The 19,463-nt window shown below is 40.7% G+C and overlaps 1 long non-coding RNA gene across 1 annotated transcript; it reads left to right on the forward strand.

Annotated features, from left to right (window-relative positions):
• Positions 1-9,498: 9,498 nt before the first annotated feature.
• Positions 9,499-13,889, forward strand: LOC311094191. Its single transcript, XR_014608592.1, has 3 exons — positions 9,499-9,552; positions 13,303-13,391; positions 13,781-13,889. It is a non-coding gene; the product is annotated as an uncharacterized lncRNA (long non-coding RNA).
• The last annotated feature ends 5,574 nt before the right edge of the window (positions 13,890-19,463 follow it).

Raw genomic sequence — 19,463 nt, forward strand, 5'->3', positions numbered from 1 at the left:
CATAACCGGAAGATACAAAGGGACGCTGGCACAAACACACATCAGCTTTTTGCTCTTCAGCAAAGCGCTCTGTGTGAAACTGTTTGTCCTATTTGGTGTTGTTTGTCCTATAAGAATTGTCACAAATAACGTCTGCATTGCAATATAGAATCTAGTGGCTCGGATCTCGCGTTTGCCGAGGCAGCGCGTAGGTTGCGGGTCTACTGTGCAATAAAGATTCTGTGACTCGCGTTGCCGAGGCAGCGCGTAGTTTGAAGGTCTGCATTGCAATACAGAATCTATAGTGGCTCGGATCTCGCGTTTGCCGAGGCAGCGCGTAGATTACGGCTACTCTGCAATAAAGATTCTGTGACTAATCTCGCGTTTGCTGAGGCAGCGCGTAGATTATGTCTGCATTGCAATACAGAATCTATAGCTCGGGTCTCGCGCTTGCCGAGGCAGCGCGTAGATTACGGGGCTACTCTGCAATAAAGATTCTGTGTGGGTGCGAGGCATGCACAGTCAGCTCCTGAGGGTGCTGGCTGTGTGTTCATTGAGAAATATCTTGACGCACACAGCCGTGCGTTCCGGGTGTTTCAACCTCGCGCCCGTTGGCTTTCTTCTGGAGAGATGAAAGCCAAATATATTGTGAACACTCGAATCTCGCGTTTGCCGAGGCAGCGCGTAGATTACGAGTCTGCTATAAAAGGGACACACACGGTCTGTGAAATAATACTGTTTGGGTGCGAGGCATTCACAGTCAGCTCCTGAGGGGGCTGGCAGTTCATTGAGAAATATCTCGGCGCGCGTGCATAGAAAAAAGCCGTGCGCTGTCGAATGTTTCAACCTCGCAATTGTTGACTTTCTTCTCGAGGGATGAAAGCCGATATATTGTGACGACGGCTCGAATCTCGCGTTTGCCGAGGCAGCGCGGAGATTACGAAACCGTTTAAATAAATATTAAACTAAACAAACAGTATTTTCTGGTGATTATGGCTGCATTTAATTCTTAATGGAATTAAATGATGGAATATTATCTGACCTTGAGAAGTTAGATATTTTAATTCAGCCTACCATCCAGACCGTGTTTCACTTATCTAGTGTTTTTGGCTGCATTTAATTTTGAGGAATTAAAATGTTGAGCCTCGCACCGACAGGTGCAGAAAGAGTGTCGCCTCCCGCGCCCCTCCCGAGGGAGCCTGGCAAAGGAGACGGCGCTCTTGCGGCAAGCCTTCTGAGCCTAAGGTCGATCTGAGGACCGTCCTTTAGGCAAAGAAGGCTTCTGCCAGATGGTCCTAGCTGCGGCCGGACCACTCAGAGCTGTCCCCCCCGGGGTGGAGCGATCGAGGTCGCCTCCCCCCGGAGCTCTCAGGAAATCAGTGCTGTGTTCCCGCCGTCCAGTACGCTTCGGGCCACACTGATTTCCCGCGCACGCACGCTGCTCCAGCCGCCTCTAGAAAGACCTGCAGCTGGGCAGCGAACGCGTCCGCACACCGAAAATCATTCTCGACTGCTCCCTGCCGGTCAGCCGCTTCAGGGGGTCGGGAATGAGGCTCGGTTGACACCCGAGGCCAGCCTTGAGAGGCTGGTTCCCTTAGTAGATTATCTCGGCGCATGGTCATGCTTCCGAATATATCTACGTGGGCCCTGCGTACTGTAGAGCTGGGTTACAGACTGCAGTTCAGCTCCCCTCCCCCGAAGTTCAACGGGGTGGTCTGGACTGTGGTCGGCTCAGAGCAGGTTTGGGTTATGGAACAGGAAGTTCAATCCCTGTTGGTCAAGGAGGCCATAGAACGTGTTCCTCTGCCAGACAGGGAGTCCGGGTTCTACAGCCGGTACTTCATAGTTCCCAAGAAGGATGGGGGGTTGCGTCCAATAATAGATCTCAGGCACTTGAATCGTTCTCTGAGGAGATTCAGGTTCAAGATGCTCATAATTCCAGCCATCGCGAGTCAGATCCAGTTCGAGGACTGGTTCGTCACGATAGATCTGAAGGACGCATACTTCCATAAATCCATCCTTCCATGTCACAGGAAGTTCCTGAGGTTCGCTTTCGGGGGCGAAGCGTACCAATATCGGGTTCTTCCCTTTGGTCTAGCTCTTTCCCCTCGCACCCTCACCAAGTGCATGGATGCAGCGCTGGCTCCGCTGAGACTCCAGGGCATTCGTGTACTCAATTACATCGACGACTGGCTAATATTAGCCAAGTCGTACGATATGGCAGTTCGGCATCGAGATGTCGTTCTGGCCCATATCAGGTGCTTGGGGCTGAGACTCAACACAAAGAAAAGCGTGTTGACGCCCTCCCAGAGGACTACGTTCCTGGGAGTGGTATGGGACTCCACGACGATGCGGGCACAAATGTCTCCTGCACGGGTGGAATCCATACGGGCGATGGTCTCCAGAGCAAAGCTAGGCCACAACCTCACTGTGAAGCAGTTTCAGAGACTGCTGGGGCTCATGGCAGCAGCGTCCAACATCATACCTTTTGGCCTACTGCACATGAGACCCCTACAGTGGTGGTTGAGAGCCAAGGGGTTTTCCCCGAGGGGAAATCCGTTCCGTATGATCAGGGTAACGCGCAAATGCCTTCGTTCTCTCGTCATATGGAAGAAACCTTGGTTCCTGTCCCAGGGACCGGTGCTGGGAGCATCATGTTGCCGGAAAACCGTTTCAACAGATGCCTCCCTCACTGGTTGGGGCGCGGTCATGGACGGCCGCTTTGCGAGAGGTCTGTGGGAGACCCGGCATTTTTCCTGGCACATCAACTGCCTGGAAATGCTGGCGGTCTACAAAGCTCTGAGGAGTTTTTTCCCGGACCTCCGCGGCCACCATGTCCTGATACGCTCGGACAACACTTCTGTAGTCGCGTATCTGAATCATCAGGGGGGTCTGAGGTCGCGCCCTCCATGCAGACTGGCACACCAGATCCTTCTGTGGTCCCAGGGGAAACTGTCGTCTCTCAGAGCGATGTATGTCCCCGGAGACCAAAATCAGGGAGCAGACGTCCTGTCGAGACAGGGGCTGAGGCCTGGGGAGTGGCGACTCCAAGCCATGTGCGTGAGATTCGGCCCAGTGGAAGTGGATCAAGAGACGTCCCACTGTCCACTGTGGTTCTCTCTCAGGCATCCAGCTCCGCTGGGGCTGGACGCCATGATGCAGACGTGGCCGAGGCTGCGTCTGTACGCATTTCCCCCGATCGCTCTGCTCCCGGGAGTCTTGGAGCGGGTCCGCCGGGAGGGGATCAGTCTACTTTTAGTAGCACCCCGCTGGCCGACCCGAGTATGGTTTTCGGACATTGTAGCACTGCTGGACGGCCTTCCGTGGCAGGTCCCTCTGAGGAGGGATCTGTTGTCGCAGGCAGGGGGCACAATATTTCACCCCCGGCCAGGGCTGTGGAACCTCTGGGTCTGGCCCCTGAGGGGGCCCGGTACCTAGAGGCTGGCCTGTCAGCAGGTGTTGTCGAGACCTTACTCAGCTCCAGGGCTCCTTCTACCAGGAGACTGTACAGCCTGAAGTGGAATGTGTTTTCCACTTGGTGTAGAGAGCGTGAGGTGGACCCAGTTAACTGCCCAGTGGCTTCAGTGCTGGAGTTCCTCCAAGATCGTTTCTCCGCCGGTCTTACCCCGTCCACACTTAAGGTGTATGTGGCTGCCATTGGGGCTTTCCACTCGCCTGTAGGTGATGGGCCTTTGGGGAAGCACCATCTGGTTGTACGTTTCCTCCGTGAGGCTCGGAGGATGAGGCCTGCGGCTCGCTCCAGAGTCCCAACTAATGGGACCTGGCGGTGGTACTTGAAGGGTTGGCTGAGGCCCCCTTCGAGCCACTGGAGTCGGCTGAGGCAAAGAACCTGACCCTTAAGGTTGCCTATCTCCTTGCTATCACTTCTCTGAGGAGAGTGGGGGATCTCCAGGCCTTGGCTATAACGCCAACTTGCCTGGAGTTTGCCCCTGGCGGAGTTAAGGCCATCTTACATCCTAGACCGGGCTATGTGCCCAAGGTGCCATCTAATGTGGCACGGTCAGTGGTTCTTCAGGCCTTCCATCCTCCACCTCACGCGACGGCGGAAGAGGGAAGACTTCACCTGCTCTGCCCAGTCATAGCCCTTAGGGTTTATTTGGAGAAGTCTTCTCATTGGAGGAAGTCAGACCATTTGTTGGTGTGCTTTGGTTCACCCAAGAAAGGGCTGCCTGCATCTAAACAGACAATCAGCAATTGGATTGTCCAGGCTATAGCCACGGCTTATCAGGTGCGCAATTTGCCTTCACCTATGGCCGTGAGGGCTCATTCCACCAGGAGCATGTCCTCCTCGGTGGCCCTCCTTTCTGGCGTCTCGCTTCAGGATATCTGCGAGGCGGCCGGGTGGGCCACCCCGCACACCTTCATACGTTTTTACAGTCTGCAACTTCCTGTGACGCCTGGCGCCAGAGTGCTCGGTCCTAAGTATGCCTGTTCTTACAGCTTCATACTAGGGCGGGTGTGATTACGGTGTGGCATAGTGGGTATTACGTTCCCCAAAGTGTCGTCACGACGACGACGCAGTGCGAGTTCCCTCGAAGGGGAACGTCTCGGGTTACGACTGTAACCCTTGTTCCCCGAGAAGGGAACGAGACACTGCGTCTCGTCGCCACACCTATCACGGTCAGAGCGCTTGCTTCATCGCAAATAGCTGATGTGTGTTTGTGCCAGCGTCCCTTTGTATCTTCCGGTTATGCCGTCATCTACTACGTCATGACGCAGCACCAATCAGGATTGGACAGATTTCATTCATGCTTCAGATGCGTTACGCTGAGGGCGTTCCCCAAAGTGTCGTCACGACGACGACGCAGTGTCTCGTTCCCTTCTCGGGGAACAAGGGTTACAGTCGTAACCCGAGACGTTTTAACTATTCGGGATTTACATTTATATATTCAGAGTTATAACTATATATTCAGGATTTACATTTATATATTCAGAGTTATAAATATATATTCAGAGTTACATTTATATATTCAGAGTTATAACTATATATTCGGGATTTACATTTATATATTCAGATTTACATTTATATATTCAGAGTTATAACTATATATTCAGGATTTACATTTATATATTCAGGATTTACAACTATATATTCAGAGTTTTAACTATATATTCGGATTTACATAGAATTATTTCCTGTTTTATTGCCCCCCATATTTATATATATATATATATATATATATATATATATATATATTGTGTTTACAGTGTGTTTCTATAACAGAGAAAACACAAGAGGTCAGTCTTTGTTAAGACCCAAAGGAAACATGGATTTCAACCGATGTATCCACTATAGCTTCTCGATGTAAAAGTTTTTTTTATTATTATTATTATTTCCACCTCTTCTGAGTTTGTTACTTTTTCAATAAATATATGTTAACAGTTTTATACCATGGTTACTGTCTAGCAACTACAAATTGACATTCCAGTTCCGAGATTTATGGTTACTTATACAGGTTTTTAATGGAGCATGTGCTTATTGACTCAATATAAAATATTTTTTACTTAAATGTACATCAATAAACTGTTTGGTTCTAATGATCAAAGAGAAGAAATGTAAAACTTTTACAAAGTGTCAATTAAGTGGTCTTTTATTTCATTCATATTATATTATCTGCAAGTATAGTTTTTTAAAATATACTTTTAAGATTTGAATTACAATATAAATGCAAATTCAAAACTATTAAGAGCAATTATATTTTTCACAAGGATGTTCAAATTTAAGGACAATGCTGTGTCAGTGATTTTGCAAAGATCTCTCAGTTATGAAATCCTCCCTTCTGCTGATCACATGTTAGTCATGCGCTGCAGCATTTCATTACTCCAGTAATTGCTTGAATTTGCTTTCCATCTACCAGAAACAAGTAAACTCCTCCAAACCAAAAAAGATTTACGTTTATATACAGCAATCGCTTATCTACATTTCTTTGCTGATTCTCAGAATCCACTTCTAACTCCTTAATACCATGGGAGAACTGACTCAGCGCCACCCTTTTCCTGCTTCCATAATCTCGGCTCCTGAATCAACCTCTCTATTGTGCTCTCATGGAACGTGTAGTATACTGCAGTATGCTTCCTCTGTTTGCTTAGTTAACAGTTCTTACTTCCTCATCACTCGTGATCTGTTATTCAATGACACAATGTTCTTGTTACTGCAATAAACAGTCCAGTTAATGAAACTGAAGTAAAGCAATAAACAGTCACAGTGTGAGCAACGCTTTGCATGCATTGCTTTTTTCATTACTTGTTTGCAACATTAACAGGTAAATTTGTACTAAACTGAAGTCGTGACATAGTAACAGTATGTACTTCATTGTACCTCATATTTTGTTTAATCTTTATTGCACAAATGGTACAAGGTCAATACTTAGGATTAGGCAGTTTGTTCAAATCTACATTATCCATCCTTATTAGTGGTGCTTACTATTTTTACAAGGAGAAAATACTTTATACTTTAAAAGAATATACTGCATACTTACAATAATGTTTCTGGACACTTAATTGCATGATAATTGCAATTAAATTAAAATGTATTATAGATTATATTTATATTAAATGCAGTTAGCTGAACATTAGAGTGCTTTTTCACCTACTTAAGTACATATTATGCATATTGTTAATATTAGTCATTTCTATTGTCTTTAAAACAGTTACTGATACTGTCAAGCATTTATGTTGAAGGTAATTTCTATTAAAATGTAATTATTTCTTTATATTTGTAATTACACATAAAAAGTTGGAATTCTTGTCATTAAACTCATATTATTAATGTATTATGTAAATTTTAACTACTATAAAATAACACGAGTTAAAATTGAATTCAAATACTTTACATGTGCTTTAGTAAGTTGGTCAACACATCAAATAAAGTGTACTTTAAAGCTCAACAAAAGATTATTAAAACAATGTGTTTACTGTACAATGTACTTTAAAGTAAAACCTTTCATTTGACTAAAGTGCACTTGCACTGAACTCTGTTCTGAACTTAACTGAGTTATTTTGGCCTTAAATGATCACATATAGACATGGATGTGTTTTCACAATTGTGTTTTTGAGAAAGACACTAAACTCTTGGTTATTCCAGGGAAACGGGATAATGTACAATAAACAGCCCATCATTATTGGAAAACAAATTCCAACATTTGATCCCAGACATGAAGCATAAATGGACATAAATAAATGAAGTTGAGTTGAAATAACTTCATAACGCAAGAAGAAAAAGAGCATACAAGAGACACAAAAATATCAAAGTTATAGGAAATCACTTGCTAGTATTAATGCATAGAATAATGTTAAACGTTGAATGTTGCAATTGACCTGTTTAGTTGCTTTGACATATGGACCCTGCGATCTGCACTGGATGAAGGCTCTTCCACCCAAACACTGGTAGAAATTCCCATGTTCAAAAACACAACAATAACATTAGTTCTGGGAAGTGTGCTTATCGTTTGCGTAGAGTTCTCTGATTAGGGCGCTAAATGGGAATCAGACGATTTTTAGACTAAACAGGAGTTTACACTGAACATTATCTCTGGCTTTCTTACTGATGTTTTTGTCCTTCCAGGATCTTAATTAAAGCTGCACTGCTGAAATGTTGACGTAATGTAGGCTGACTAGCACTGCCCATAATATCAGTGCCAGTACCAAATCATTGCTTTGGGTCAGACATAAAGCATGTTCAGTGCCTTGACTTCCTCGTTGTGTCACTGTCAGCTTAGGTCTTACTGACGCTAGGGCTGTGATATATCATGACTCTGTCTTCACGCCAAGGCTTGTCAGCAGCTCATCAGTCCGCGGCGTCACCCCTAAATGAAGCCGCAGGTGTTGCTGTTCCTTTTAATATTGGCTTGAAGGACTGAGTCATGGCTCATTCAGCAGCTGAGGGGACTGTGTGACCAAGTTTGAGCTTCACTGATTTGTGCATGTCAAGGAGATTTCATATTAGATTATTTAAATGAATGTATATTTCACTCCACATAGAAAAAAAAAAATCTATTGCAACTTCTGTTTAATGCTGACTTCATTGGGGTCATGTTAATGAATTTATGCACACGGGCAAACAGGCAAACAGCCTTAGTGGTTATAATCATGTGCTACTAATAGAAAGGGATGCTCTTAGACAGAGTGACCCAGAAACTGCAGAGTTGATATCACACTCTTGCTGTCTCAACAGTGCTCACTTGAGCCACTTAACCTTTGCCAGGAAGGATTCCCCCCACCATCTGCTGAAATCATTTTCTGTTCCTGTGCATCATGATATATCAGTGTAGGCATTACAGCACAAGTCAAGGTTAGCTGAAAAGATATTTCCTCTTGTGAAAAGTGTTTTTGCTCCGCTCACTGTAAACAACATTCCGATCTCATCCAGAGGCAGCATGGGAGGAGTGTGTCTGCTGCTTTTGCTATACAGGCCAATAGAAGCGTTCAGCAGCACACAGCACAGAAAATCAGAAAACATATCTGTGTACATTTCTGCAGCTCGTGCTGAGCCATGAGGTTATTTTGATCACATCGCACATGAAATCTGGCACAATGTGTCAATGGATGAGAAACAACACTTCCCCAGTGATGTAATAATGTGAGCCTGCAGTGCAGCAACCAAAATGTTTTTGTTTTTTTAATCTACTAATTGAATGTAACACGTATGCTAAGATTACCTTGTTTTGAAAAATGAACACTAAATGTGATGTTCTGGACAAATCCCATTTCCCTATTTTTAATCAGTTTCTCTGCCTTGTTTCGGTTCTCTGTGCCTGAATTTGTTGAGACAGCTATTTAAAATTAACAACATGTAATGTGACCTTCAGTTCCCCTTTTAAAACATTCAACAACTTTAGGGTTGCTGTGCAGAACAGATTTTGACATACTGTTGGTTTTTACTCACAAAACTTTTTTTACACTCATTTTAAAAATGTATATAAATATATATTACTCCATTACTCCAGGCTTCAGTGTCACATAATCCTTCAGAAATCATTTGAATATGCTGATTTGCTGCTCAAGGAACATTTGTTGAACAAAGATGTTGATCCAGGAACATGTACTTGGTGAAATCACATTCATCCATATGACACATTATAAGCCTTTTCTAATACTTATAGGTAGTGCTTTACTAACTGTGACCCACAAGACACCAGAAAGTTCAGTACATCTCTGCTTGTATACAAATAAATTAGATTTAGAAATAAGGAGCTGTTGGAGTGTCCAGGTTTAGATTTGCTCTCTCCGTGTTTATGTCTTACCCAATCTTCACAAGCCCAAGACATTGCCACGGTCCATAAAAGGGCTGACACCTGCATTTTACACAGAACAGGGAAGAGTCAAGACACATCAGCCAACAGGGGATGCTGGCATGAATTCACAGCGTGATCACAGCATGCTCAAGCTATGAGGTGGAGCGTGATCAGAGTCAACCACCAATCAGAAGTCAGAGACATTTCAGCTACAGTTGAGACTGAGTGTACACAAATATAGGGGAAGTAATGTTCTCAGCCTCAAGCCAGGGAAGGATGACGTGGGTGGGGGAAAAAAACTGCAACTTGGCTGAACGAAGTGAGGAAATGGAACATTTAGAGGAATCTGTGGGGGTATCCACATGTGCATGGGTCAAAAGAGCGACCTCATAAATAGAGTTTGACTTCTGCCTGCTCTTTACATTTTTTGGAATTTAGCATAATGTTTGTCCTCTAAAATCATTGATGTTTGATAGTTCAGAAAAAATAAATAGTATTTATAAAATATTTAATACAATAGATTTTATTATATTATTTTTATTGTATTGTATGATTTTTTATAGTGTATGATGTAAAGTCAGTGCCTCAATTTCACACAGTAGTTCATCATAAATTAATATGAACATGATAACTAACATATGACAACCACAAAGGGACATTTAGAACATTATATGTAATTTATTCTTTGCTAGCCACTTGGATTGATGATACTTTATCTAATGCTGTGAAAGTTTTACATTTTTGTAAGTGTTGAAATACTTTGAATGAATTGCAGGAATTAAACTGCACACCATGATAGTTGTAAGCCAGAGGAACAGTCAGTTTCAGCTGAAGCTTATATACATAAGCACAACAGAACATATCGCTTTATCACACATAATGATGTTGGAAAAGAACAAACATTTGGGATTCCTTCTTCAAAATAAGATTCATATTAGAATCTGACCTTCTAATCTGTACTGACTGTTCTAATTGTACTATATTGGTTAGAAAATGCAGTAGCCAAACAGAAAAAAAGGGTGTGTGAGAGAGAAACCAAAAGATAAAGAAGGAAGACAAAAAATACAGGAAATCCCGAGCATGCATTAGGTGGATGAAAGCTTGCAAAACACTGGGTTCAACCAATGACATGCATGATTATGTATGTTTAGCCAATCAAAGGAAGGCACAGTTATGCAGCCAGACAAGAAAGTTGATGTCATGGGCTTGGAAATTTTGAACCTGAACACATGTAACTTTATAGCGGGACTTTTTGATCACAGCAAGTTAAGTGAAAATGAGTTGTCTCTGAAGAGTACTCAGAATTCCCATCTAAGTTTAGTCATCGTTTGCGACAGGCTGGAGCATAGCAGATCAAATTAAACTGAAATTGTGGTTGAAATTGTTTATTCTGTCTATCAACCCTGACTCACTTAACCTCAGATTCTGCTTCTGAGCTCAGAGAGTTGGCATTAGTACAAATTATTTCCCCTTTTCCTCGAAACCATTTCATGCATGTGAACAGTGGAGCTGTTTTTGTTTTTTTGTTACTGTAGTACTGCCAAGTAAGCCCAGAGTTCAGGCATACCAGAGGCGTTTTGTGTTGGGAGGCTGGGAAAGCCATATCTGGCCTCTGTATGCTACACTGTAAAAAAAATTCCGTAGTTTTTACGGAAAAAAACTGGCAGCTGGGGTTACCAGAACAATTCCGTAAAATATACAACAAAACAGTAATTGCTTTTACCGAATAACATGTACATTTTACAGTTTAAACCAGCATATAACACACTGGAGTTCTGTTATATTTACTGGTTTAAACTGTAAAATGTACGTGCTATTCTGAACAACATGTCAATTTTACAGTATAATCCAGTAAATATAACAGTAAATTTCAGTAATATGATATAAAGTTAATTTACCGTCCTATTGAAGTATTAATATCTGTTTTGTACACTGATAACCACCAATCACAGCAGTGATGAGAGTCACATGATCAATCAAAGCTCATCACAAGCAGTTCTTCCACAAGAAAGTTAATACTAATATATATAGAAGCTGCACAGTGTCATTCACACAAACATTAAACACCATCATGGTAACACATGAAATTTTAAAAATGCAATAAACATTAATTTAACAACATTAAATGTAACATAAACCCCTAATGTACATAACTGATTAGAAAAAACGAAGAAAACTATGAAGAAACAAACATAGTTATTTCAACAAAAATACATCAAATGTGAAGTGTCACAGGGAATTGTGGGAATGTCAATTTACGGTTTTTCACTGTAAATTATACAATGAGTTGTTTTTTCACTTTCAAAAACTGTAAATTTAACGGTATGTTACAGTAAAATTACATTAAATGTACCGTTAGATCTATCACAGTTATTTACCGTATATAGTACAGAAACTTTCTGTTAACCAATTAACAGTTTTTCACTGTAGCATTTTTACAGTCTTTTACCGTTAAAATTACGATCATTTTTTACAGTGTACCGAAATGAACACGGATTGTTTTTAGGATTTTTCAGTTTACCGTTTGGACTACACAATGCACCTAATGCTTGGTTTATGACAATAACTATACTCAAATTCTCCCTAATTGTCCCCAAATCCCTGTGAATGTTTTTAGTCTGGATTAAACTTATTACAATGATCTGCTCTAGATTTAACCAGATAACCTTTTTCAAAAGCATTTTATTGTTTTAGGTCAGTCCTGAGCTAATGCTAATGTATAAAAGTTATAAGAGATAAGATGGCAGACTCTAAATACTATATGCTATGTGGTCAAAATATTAGAGTGTATATGTAATATGATGATTACACATACCGAATGACATGTAACACATTAACACGGTAACCACAACATTAGTTTTTCTTTGAAAGTTCAATCTATCAGCTTAGTAAATGGGAGTGTACATTCTCTGAAATCTAACGCAATTTAAGAATGACCAGTGTAATAAAGTTTTTATTGTATCTGAGGAATTCATGACTTAAACAACTAGGCTACTTATTTCCATTTTCATAAATGAAGGAGTTTTTACATTGCAGCTGACTAATTTCTCCCTGATTGGCTGGAAGGCACATATTGCCTTCATATCCTTATTAGTTTGCACATGGATGGTTACTCTGTACTCATGTTTAGTTCCAGCCCATAGTTCACACTTGCTGGTGATGAATTATTAATGCAGTGGTTAGGTTTAGTCAGAATCTTAGGAAAGAGAATACTGGTGTGACATTACATGATGACGCACTAGCACAGTGAAACTACACCAGCTATGGGAAGCAGGTATAAAAATAGCTTCAAATATCATTTACTGATTGGAAATATATTTTTTGACATCTATATAATTAATTGACAGATTAATTAGCCTGAGAGGCATTCTTCAGTTTAGTTAAACTATATTACTAAATTAAATATATACATTAGTCAATGTTATCAACTAAAATACCAAATACCCAAACTAGTTAAAAACCATACTATTTAGAGGGGTGTTTTTAGCTAGAAACTAGAAATCTATAGCTTTAGCTAGAAGGCTATAGCTAGAGTTAACTCATGGTAACTCTTATAAAATGTGTGGACAGAGAGAGGGAGAGAGAAACATCCTAATCTCACATGTCAGATACATGATTTTGTATATGTGTATCTTATATGTTATGTTACGCTTTTATCCAAAACATTTTACAGTGCATTTTAAGGCTTGCATTTGATCAGTATGTTCCGTGTTTTCTGGTGACTGAATCCACGAATGTCAGTTTACTGGTGTCATGCTCTACCAGTTAAGCTGCAGAAACAGGTTACTGAACTGGATATGTTTCACCTTCAGTGAAGAACAAGCAGCAGTTAATCATGCATGTTGCTTCCAATCAAGTGTAGTCAATCAGTATTTTACATGACAGAATAAAGAGAATACAATAAAATAGGCCAAGTGATAAAAGGTACATTTACAGTAAATTCATTTAATTGAAAACATAAAACTGAAAAAGCAGCAGTAGATCACCAAAAAATGTAAATTCTGCAATCATTTCCTCAACCATCTTTCTGTCATTCCAAACCCATATGACATTTGTTTTTCCCCCACAGTGGAATACATAACTGGAGCTTTACGACACAAAATCACCATAAAAGTACTCTTCTGAATCCATATGATAGTTTTGTGTGAGAAACTGAATGTAAGTATTTAATGATATGGTATTTGCTGAACTGTCTTTACATTTTGTCTTTGGATCAGGGGTGCAGAGTTTAGCAGGCTTTCGGAATTGGACATTTTTCATACTGTCCATACTGTCATTCAGTAAAAAAAAAAAATTATAATAATAATTAAGGAAATAATATCACAACATAAAATTCAGCATAATTTTCAAAATACAATTTTCAAAATGTGACGTGGACATGTTTTTGTGATGGTCCCCCTTGTAGTATTGAGATGCCTGTGTATACAAGTTTTAAAAGGGAAAATGGTGTGTTGTGATTTATGCTTAAAATGGGCACCATACATGTAAGGATTTGGTCTAAATGTCAGCGTTCCTATGTTTCATTGTGTTTTTTCCCTGTGACCCAGTTTAAACTTTGCCGCATTCATGGAGAGGGTGCTGGTGCTGGTGAACAACAACTCCCTGTTCACCATTGGCTTGGCAGAGGACCACACCAGCCCCACTCCACATCCAGAGACCTGTCATCCGTCGACGACTGGCACAATGGAGATAAGAGAGTCCACCACAGGCAAGGGAGACCTGCCTGCCACGATCGACGAGCCTAATCCAACAGAGAGGACAGGAGAGGACATCGACCTGGAGCCTGCGCCCCTCAGAGAGTCTGACCAAGTTGCGTGAGTCGGAAGCTCACTCCTCGGAAGCTCCAGTCCAGTGCCAGTGATGGGCTCTTCGGCTCGTCTGCTACACCTGGGTCTCCATCTCCTGTAGCTGCATCTCCATCGGTGTCGTCTGCTAAATAATAGACAATTACTTGTTAACTAATAATAAATTGTTACATTTGATTTTATTCTGACTACTTTTATTACGTTGTATCCATTGTTTCCGCAAATCTGTGTCAGGTTAGTAACAGACTAAAGTCCAGTTTTGAGTGGAGCATAGGGCACGCCAACTAATGTACTTATACTGTAAAGGCTAATAAAGAGAATTTCCGTTTAGGACAACAGAATTTTGCTCGACCAAACTAAATAGAGTGAGCCTTACCTCTGTTTTCTGTCAGGACCACTATCATCAAATACGATTGACAGTTAGCATACAGTTAGGATTGGCGGTATGGTTCTGTTCTGGGCAAGAACTCCCTGCGCATGCAGCCTAGCATGGATAAGAGCAGGGAGAGCAGCAATAACCCCCCTTAGGGTAAACAGAACAGAACCAACATGAATGTATTGCAGACATCATTAATTCAAGATTTTAAAGTACAAATGAGAATTTAGTCTGATTCAAAGGGGAATCAGAATCAAATCCTGACTGCACGAGAGGAGGAGCTGGGGATGGAGGAGGGTAACTACTGAGAAACATGATAGATGTTGATAATACTGAAGGAGCTTATGTATACAGTGATAGGCGTCATATTCCTATAGGTAGACGTGGATCAGCTGAGAGTCAGCTGATGCCAGCTTGACTAACGTGACCTGCCAGAACTGACGCTACGTTTGATTATTGTAATATTACCCTAGCTAGTGTACATGGAGAACCATGAAATAACTAAACCAAAACTACTATCAGAGAAAGTAATGTTGGTCAGCCTATATCTATAGCAAGATTCATGACCTCTGACTAGAGATAGAGTTGCTTTAATTCAAGTGTATACATATCTATGGAAACTAAACAAAATACGTTTAGAGAGAGTAAGCATGAGAGCAGGCCTCTAAATAATAGTCAATTACATCTGTCCAGTGACCAAGACTCGCGAGTTTGTGATTGTGGGGTCCGCGTTAAACGGCCGCCGCAAGACCCTTAGCGACATTGAATGAACGAGTAAAATACGAGTAAAGAGTAAAATGGAATAATCAAATGTTTAGATAAATTATCATATAAATGACCAATAACTAATTGGCATTCCAACCTACATTCAAGGTCACGATAAAATGGAGTCAGATAAAAGTAAATTGGAATTAAATTACTTACGGAAATGACCGAACGTGAAGTAATCCTTCACCTGCTTATCGCAAACTGTCGTTGGGCCGATTGGGTGGACCTTACACCTTCTTTCCCCTGTGGAACTCATTTGTACAATCTAAAGCAGGGTTTATCAAACTCGGTCCTGGAGGGTCACTGTCCTGCACAGTTTAGCTCCAACCCTGATCAAACACACCTAGCTGTGAGTTTCTAGTGATCCTGAAGACATTGTTTAGCTTGCTCAGGTGTGTTTGATCAGGGTTGGAGCTAAACTGTGCAGGACAGTGGCCCTCCAGGACCGAGTTTGAGAAACCCTGATCTAAAGCACTTTTTTAAGTTTTACCAATGCATTACTCACTTTCCATACCTTTAGCAATATTCTAAACAAATAGAGTCCAAACAAGATGGAAAAAGATCGAACTGTCATGCATTCATTCATTTGTACATTAACAGCTGAATTTGTGTAAGATGTTGCACTACAAATATAATAGCTGTCACTGAGAATACTTATTCCTCTAAATAAGTATGAAATGGATGTGTGTAGTTTACATCAGTTTTACGGTTTCCAAACATAGTTTGGAATGGATTGGATGGATCATTGTAGCCTCCCTTTGTTTCAGCCATTGCTCTTGCATCCAAAAAGTCCTAAAGAATTTTTATGCAGTTATCTTCAACCAGGGATTAGTCTCATGATGAATGCAGGGCAGAAACTGTCTGTGGACCAATGAGAAGTCCTGTCCTTCCCGTGCTTGAGGTGTCTGTCAGTTGTCCTAGCATCCTTATCTGATGGTGTTGGACCGCCAAGTCCACCTAGATCCAATCAAAATGTAGCAAACCTTTCTCCACTGTTGCAGTAAGAGAGGGCCCTGCAATAAAACTGGAATGTGCGGTTCCATGTGGTAGAACGTATTCACGTAACAAGGTCAGCGTTCTTTGTTTCTCATATGATGTGCATCACATGCTTGTATACAGAAGCTCCAATAAAGCATTATGCTATGATGAGGAGCTACAAACAAGCAGAGGAAAAAGAACAGCCGGCATTCCATTACCGAACAGGAATATGAGATGAGTTTCCATTACTGTAGGACAATGGAGAATCACCTTTGTTCCACATGGCTTGATGCCAAGCTTGCATAATATGACATCAAGACAGAGATGCCAACCTTGCAATGTCCCTACCCGCTCAGCACCTGACTCTACATCTAAAACGTAAAAAAAATATGCCACTTATGTTTTTTTTATATAACAAAAATTGACCCCTCACAGGCCTTTCAGGACTGTATTTGGAAAGGTGGGATATAAAGAGAAAAGAAGCTAAAACAGAGGGTGAAAAGAGGTGCTGCAGCAATGTACATAAATAATGGGTTTTTAAATCATGTATATATCCAGACTCCAAAAATAAAATTATGAACTTGTAAATGAGCATAATATCTGTCAATAATACTAACATCATTGTTTGTTTGTTTTGAACAGACAAGTGTGCAGTCAGTTTACTATGTCTATAAAGATCAATATACAGTCTATAAATATCTCTTGTACTATTCCCAGACTGGCTGGCATGGCATGCTAATGATGGAAACAAAACAAACAAGCATTGAACTGTATCAGACAGACGTCTGAGCTGTCCTGGGTGACAGGTGACAGAACTCATGAGTCGTTTGTTGCACAATTTATTTTTGAGCTCTCTAATGGAACATTGTTCAAACAGGCGCATATGACGTTCAGCGCTAAAAAGTCTGAGCGTCTGATGATAAACATATTGTGTACATACATCATTAGTTATAATTAAATTACGGGAAGTCCTTTGCGTGAAACTGTTGAAGAGGCTGTGTATTTATAAGGCAGAAAAGAATGAAAAGTCAAGTGGGGTGCTGTTACTGTTTAGGAAATGACTTGATTTTCCCACTCATGAATGGCAGATTAAGGATTGGCTAAGAAGCAGTAAGAATTAGGGGAAAGGTGAACGGAAGAGAGCAATTTTTGAGGCTGTCACATGTGACTTCCTGTTTTTAGAAGCAGTGTCATACAGCAAGCTCGGGTTTCTTATGATGGACTGACTGGAGTAATATACACCATTCAAAATAAAGGTTCTTTATGGGTATTTCTCCACACAGTTACTTTAAGTTATTTTAAGAACTGTTCACTGAAAGGTTCTTTTGGGAACCAAAAAAAATGGTTCTTCTTCTGCATCGCTGTGAAAAAAACCCTTTTGGAACCTTTCTTTTTAAGAGTGTGTAGGGGATAATTTGAGGATGTAATCATAAATTGATGACTTGATGATTTTTAGTAGTGTGGTGCTTACCCATGCAAAACTCAATGCAATGGCAACGTCTTGGGTGCTTTTCAAGCCATTTCTATGCAATTAAGTTTTTAAAAATGTTTTAGGTACGTTGCTTGGGTGTTATGGGTGGTTAATAATCAATCAACAGAGCGCTTTCCTTTGTCCCTTCACAAAAGTCCAATCACGTAAACATCTTCTGTGAGCATGATTTGAGGTATCTCTCATGCCTGTAGTTAACTGATAAGACTCTCTGTGGAAAGGAGGTGGAGGACCAAATGTCCCCACAAGGATATTAATACCAGTAAATTTTGACCTAGTGGGGACTTTCTTTTTGGTCAGCTTATAATTCGCACTAATTGATGTTTTTTTGAAAATGTAAAAATGCAGAAAGTTTTTTGTGATTGGTTTTGGGGTAGGGTTCGGGTTAGTGGATAGAAGATACAGTTTGTACAGTATATAAATCATTACGTCTACGGAAAGTACCCATAAAACCAGGAAACCGAGTGTGCGTGTGCATGTGTGTATGTGCGTGTGTGTTTGCGTGCGTGTGCGTGTGTGTGTGCTGCGTGCGTGCGTGCGTGTGTGTGTGTGCTGCGCCGTTTATGTGCTCGCCCTAAAGTTTCGAAGAAGGGCAGAACTAATTTTCCATTCTCAGTTTGGCTTAATGACTCCATGAATAGCATTTCCATTATGGGAAATGGACGGAGCAACAATGCTGGTAAGTAAAGAGAAAAAATGAGAAAAAATGGATAAGAGACTGTGTGTGTACAAAACATTTAGGCTGATTAGTTTAGGCTACATCAAAGATATTCTCCTAAATCTCCAGCATATTTGACAAGAGAAAATACGCCTGTCCAGTTTGGCCATAACAAATCATCACTGTCTGCAACCCAGTGCTGCATTTCCAAGAATTGACAATGACACAAGAGAAGGTCCCTCCATGAGGAAACATATTTACCCCTGTACCCCTGACTATACAGAACATTTAACCATGCATGTGCTAACCAGCCAAGAGAGAGCCAATAATACTAGCTAGACAAAGAATAGAAAGAAATGGGTATGGTCAAATATTCTGAAATATATTTGATACTTAAGCATACTAAAATCTGATTCATTCATTTAATTATTATTTAATGTATTTCTATTTATTTAATTTTATTTACAAATTAATTACATACAATGATTTCTAAGTAAATAAAATTAAATAAGATTATTCCATTTAATATACATTTATGAAATACATTTGAATGAATAAATAATATACATTAAGAATAAGAATAATGATTTTTTTTTTATTCTTATTTAATTTATTGATTAATGTTTTTTGCTAATGTAAGCATCACTATTAGCTCCTAGGAATTTGAACAAACATAACTCATCAACTATTTGTGCTACTCACATTTTCTTTAAAAATAAATCTATAGTTTATGTATATGTCATGATTCCTGTCTTGTGTTCCCCTTGTCTTGTGTGGACTTGTTATTTCCTGTTCTGTGCCATGTTTTGTAGTCCTTTGTAGTCTTTCTTGTTTATTAGTCTCCCCAGGTGTTTCTTATTAACCACGCCCCCTTGTTACTTAGTTAAGCTTGTTTGTCTCTGTGTATTTATAGCCCTTGTGTTTCACTTGTTACCTTGTCAGTTGTTGTACATGTAGGGGTGCTTCTAGTTCGGTCCTTCTCATGGTTTTGTTTCTTTGTCCTTCGTGCTCTTTATTATTTGTACTACGTGTTTCTTCATTAAAACCTTGCTAATAGATCCTCGCTTTCTCCGGCACACTAGAGTATATAGGTTAAGCAAGTGACATTTCTCAGGTATAGAAAAATCTATAACCTCTGGCTGAATACTAGAGACTG

Source organism: Abramis brama (assembly GCF_963993115.1).
Source record: "Abramis brama genome assembly, chromosome: 12".
Classification (NCBI taxonomy): Eukaryota; Metazoa; Chordata; class Actinopteri; order Cypriniformes; family Leuciscidae; genus Abramis; species Abramis brama.